Source organism: Vulpes lagopus, chromosome 3 (genome assembly GCF_018345385.1).
Source record: "Vulpes lagopus strain Blue_001 chromosome 3, ASM1834538v1, whole genome shotgun sequence".
Lineage (NCBI taxonomy): Eukaryota > Metazoa > Chordata > Mammalia > Carnivora > Canidae > Vulpes > Vulpes lagopus.
The window spans coordinates 12,173,570-12,178,782 of NC_054826.1; the positions used below are offsets into that span (position 1 = coordinate 12,173,570).

Below are 5,213 nucleotides of genomic sequence, written 5' to 3' on the forward strand. Positions count from 1 at the left end.
TTCCAGAGCAAAATTAAAAGCATAAAATAATGCCACAGACTCAGGTTGTATGTCTGGAAAGCATTACAGACATTAAGGGCAAGATAGTATTTATTTATTCCATCTGAAGATTTTCCCAAGATCAGTGGTAACTCTATAGGAAGACTCAAAATCGCCTATAATGTTGTAATGAATAGAATCCTTAAATAAAAGTGGTCTTCCTTTGCCTTCCTCTATCTCCAAAGACTCTGAAACTTTCTGAAGAAATGGACAACGTATATGCTGGTATGAGCTATCAAGGGGAACTTTCACTTTGTAGATTATACTTCATAAGAAAATATCCTTTATATCACTTGAATAGTATAGATTTGCCAACTCTGGGTGATGAAACGGAATATGGTAGACTGGGAATGAGGGGAAAAAACTGGAAGCAGCAAAAGACAATGGGGAAGAGAGTAACGTGAGCAGAAGGGTACTGGATTTATTTTATATTTCTAAAGGAACCAATAGAGCATGGTCACTTACGATAGCAATGTCATCTTTTTTTCTCTGAAACATCTACAGAGCTTCCTCTCTCAATACAATAAATCCAAAAAAAAATTAAAAAAATATAATAAATCCAGTGAGAACACACATTTTTATTGCCCTAAAAATCTGATTTCCTCTTTTATTTCTTGAAGAAATAATATATGTATGTGTGTGTATCAATAGTAAGAACTAAGGGTAAAAGACCAGACAACTAAGAAACGAAGAACACTCAGAAATATCTTTTCTAGATAAATAGCAAACCTGGGGGGATCCCTGGGTGGCGCAGCGGTTTGGCGCCTGCCTTTGGCCCAGGGCGCGATCCTGGAGACCCGGGATCGAATCCCACATCGGGCTCCTGGTGCATGGAGCCTGCTTCTCCCTCCGCCTGTGTCTCTGCCTCTCTCTCTCTCTCTCTGTGACTATCATAAATAAATAAAAAAAAAAAGAATGCCCTTTCTAAAAAAAAAAAAAAGAAAAAAGAAACCTGGATAAACATTTAAAAATATTTTGGAAGGACAGAACCTAGGAAACTTCAAAATAACATAATTTGCATCCTTCAGCTTTTAGAGATCATGTTTTCCTGCCATGTGACCCTGTCTCAGTCTGTTTGGGCTGCTAGAACAAGTTATCAGACTGGGTAGTTCATAAACAGTAGAAATGTTATTACTCACAGGAGTAATAATCACCTTGGAGGTTGGAAAGTCCAAAGTCAAGGTGCCAGGAGATGCAGTGTCTGGAAGGAGCCGGCTTCCTGGTTCACAAATAGCTGCCATCTTTTTCCTATGCCCTCACCTGACTGAAGAGGCAAGGGGATCTCTCTGGGGTCCCTTTTATAAGGGCATTACTTCTATCTAATCTACTCCTAAAGGCTCCGCCTCCAAATACCATCATCCCAGGGGTTAGGATTTCAACATATGGTTTTGAGAAAGACACATTCAGTCTATAACAGACCCTCTTCATAGGCAGTTCCTATTATAGCATCTTGTTTTTCAAGGGCATAAGAAGATTCTTTTTTTTTAACGTTCTTAGTTTATTAATCCTCTCATGAAAAATCTGCACAATCACCACAGATAAAGCCACTGCAGAATCTTTACTCCTTCTGTTGTCCAATCTCCAGCTCACTTTTTGCCAGCACCAGCGTTGGCTTTTGCAGTCCCCCTGACTTTCTCATTCTGCTTTTGTGTTCTTTGCACTGTTTTCTTGAAGTCTTTTTCTCCTCATACAGGCCATGTCTTGCAAGTCTATGTTTGGGTTCATTTTTCTTTGCATAATCCAAGGAATCATAAATCATGCCAAAGCCAGTTGTCTTGCCACCACCAAAATGGGTTCTGAATCCAAATACAAATATGACATCTGGTGTGGTCTTGTACATTTTGGCTAGTTTTTCCCGAATTTCTGTCTTAGGTACTGTTGCCTTCCCGGGGTGAAGAACATCAATGACCATCTGTTTCCACTGAAGCAGTCGGTTGGTCATGAACTTCCTGGTCCAGATAGTTACTGTGTGGTTCATGATGGCGGCCGAGCTTCAAGCAGCCAGGGAGGAAAAGAGCCAGAAGAGTCTCTTTACTGCATGCCAACAAGACACAATTATATGTGGAAGGAAGAGATAGATAAATCTAATTACGGGAGAAACATCCCCTCACTTTTGCCATATTCTGTTGGTAAGAAGCAAGTCACAGGTCCTGTCCACACTCAAGGATAGGAGATTATACAGAGCATTTCCAAGGTCTATCTGCCACACCTATGAAAAGAATTTTCCATAAGCTCATACTACAGAGAGGAGTCCTAAGATTCCTAATTGTCCAAGGAGTCTTTTCCTGGCAAGCAACCTTCCATTTAAAGGTCAAATCAGTCCCACAAAAATAACTTATTTCTTGTTCTGACCACTTCTCAAAACAAAATGAGAAGTATTTTAGTAGTCAATGGAATATAGCTGTTCACCACGGTGTAACGTTACTAAACAGTGGTGTGAACCTAGGTGATAACTGTGTTTCCAAATCACTTCTGTTTGATATTATTCCAAGATTACTCAAAATGCCTCTCTAATGTTTCCTTTCTCTGATAGGAATGGTTTGTTATGTGAACAGAGCTGTAAACATGCGATTAAACAATCTTACGAGGAAGTTAATGTCTCTATCTAGGGCCAGGATGGTAAAGGCTAGAGCCCAGTGGTGTGCTTGAACAGTTATTAAGGAATGTCCATGCCTCTGTTTAATTGCTAATGTACACTTCCTTAATATGTGTTGCTCTCACTGGATCTCTTGTCCATGACATTGAAACTATCACCTGACAGTTTGTTCAAAACTAAAATAGTTAAATCAGAAATTTTCTAAATAGTGCATATTTTTCATAAACCAGAAATTTTCTAAATAGTGCATATTCTTCATAAACATTTTATTTAATCCAAAACCAAAGATCTTTTGCTATTATTTTGATACAAGGCCAAGACTATTTTTAGTGTGTATATGACTAGTGATTAGATTTCCCTGTTGTCTTTCATCAACAAATTCATCCATAATGCATCATCAATGATTTCTGGTTTAGTTTTTTTTAAAACAGAACAAAAATATACAAACACTAACAAAATAAGAATTTGAAGTAGATCTTCTAATTTCACTATTTATTTCACATATGTTTTATTCACATCTATTTGGATAGTAATTTTTAGCAACTCATATCTACTGAGTCTTTCAAAAGCATTTGACATGATTTTCAGAGAAATCATCTCCCTTACATTTTATATTTATATTTTATTAATACAATGTAATTAATTTTCAAAACCATTACAACCACTTAAAATGACATTATCAGGTTGGGACCAAGCCCAATTCGTTCTTCATAAGGATTCAATGTGAGCAAGTAGCCTAGAGAGTAGTCTTAGCCAAGGCACTCAAAGTTTTTTGGGCAACAGTGGGCCTGCTTTAAGAAGGAATTAAGTGTTATTTAACCAGTAGATTGGTTAAGAGATCATTTTTAAAAGCTTCTGCCATTAATTGTCAAAGATATAAGCAATATGCACAAATTAACAAATATACTTAACCCCTACTCTGTGGTAAATTATGGAGGAAGATGCTAACTGCCCCCACATAAAAGGGGAAAAAAATGTGATTTCAATTACTGTGAGGTACTCCTGCACTTATGTAATGTTTACAGCATGGGAAGCATTGCTTCCTTAACCCTAAAAAGCTTTTGATGTTAGCCTGGAATTCCAGTAGGTGCTAAAGAATAGTGAAAAATTCACCAAGGTCCCAAGGTTATTGCTTAATGATTTATGACTCATCAGTCCTTAGTTGAATGTGCCCTGTCAAATTCATTTTTTAACAACAACAAACATGAGGTTGAATTTTATAATAGTTTCCATTTAATCCAATTTATTTTATGCAGTTATGCTCAAGAATGCATGCCTAGAAAAGCTATAGTGGTAAATTCAACTCCCCTCTCCTGTACCCCATATATAATCAACCACCAAGTCAGCCACTCAAAACTGTCCATTTTTCTCCCCAACTTTATCATGTCACGGCTTTAATATATTCCTTCTAATCTCCTGAAAAAATTCTCTATCCTTCTTCCTGACACCAACCTTCCCCTCTAGTCTATATCCACACTGCTTCTAAAGTTCACAAATCTGCTTCTACAATTCCTATTTTTAAAACCTACTCTGGATTTCTACATTCCAAAGAGTAGTTCCAAAGCTCCTTTAAATAGAGCCAAACAGGACCACACTCTCTAGATTCACCATATTTACCATCATCATCTACGATTGTTCCCACTCAGAGTCTTAAGTCCAACATCATAAACCGATCTCCATTCCTTCTTCAAGTGAACAAACACTGTAAGTTTGTATCATGGCAAGTCTGTTCTTGTTTCTAAAAAACCTTATTTCCTTAAAATCTTTGCACACATTCACTCATCTTCAAGATCAACTCTTTAAACCCTTACTCAAATCTTCCATGTAGTTTGTCAACAATATTTTGGGCACCTTTTTAATTGCCCAAATGTTTTTGATGAATATTTACTGAGTCCCAAACACTGGACTGAGTTCTAGTGCTATTATGCCATAAACTCCTTGACAGCGGGCATCATATCTTACTCATATTTATACCACTTCCAATTGTTTAATGCAGTATGTGCATACCAGGCACTGTATTTAAGTTCACTGCTTGAATGAATAAACATCAATGCCATTAAATATACCAATAAAGTAGTTTGGGAGATTTTATTAGAAAGTTCCCTATGCATTGTCCTCAGAGTGTTAGGAAATAAATGGGATCAACATCCTAAGTTGAACAGCCTCTTGGCTACCTTGGGCTTTTTGCTGTAATACAATGTTTCTATTCTTGCAGAGTTAAGATAATATGCCTCTGTTCATTTATTTAAGATTTTATTTATTTATATGAGAGAAAGAGCAAGCAGGAGCAAGGGGAGGGGCAAAGGGAGAGGGACAAGCAAATTCCTCACTCAGTGGGGAGCTGGACATGGGGCTTGATCCTAGGACCTGAGATCATGACCTGAGCCAAAGTCAGACACTTAGCCTACTGAGCCACCCACGCACCTCTGCCTCGATTAATTTAAACATCTAAATGGATAAATATGTCTTCACACTATTCCCTCAATGTATTAAAGAATAGAAATTATAGTAACCAATCCACTTCTTTATATTACATACACATGGTAAATAATTAGGTTGACATAAATAAATTTTCAGT

General features: G+C 37.2%; 1 pseudogene; it reads right to left on the reverse strand.

Annotated features, from left to right (window-relative positions):
• Nucleotides 1-1,516: 1,516 nt before the first annotated feature.
• LOC121487815 lies at nucleotides 1,517-2,017 on the reverse strand (annotated as a pseudogene).
• Nucleotides 2,018-5,213: the final 3,196 nt, after the last annotated feature.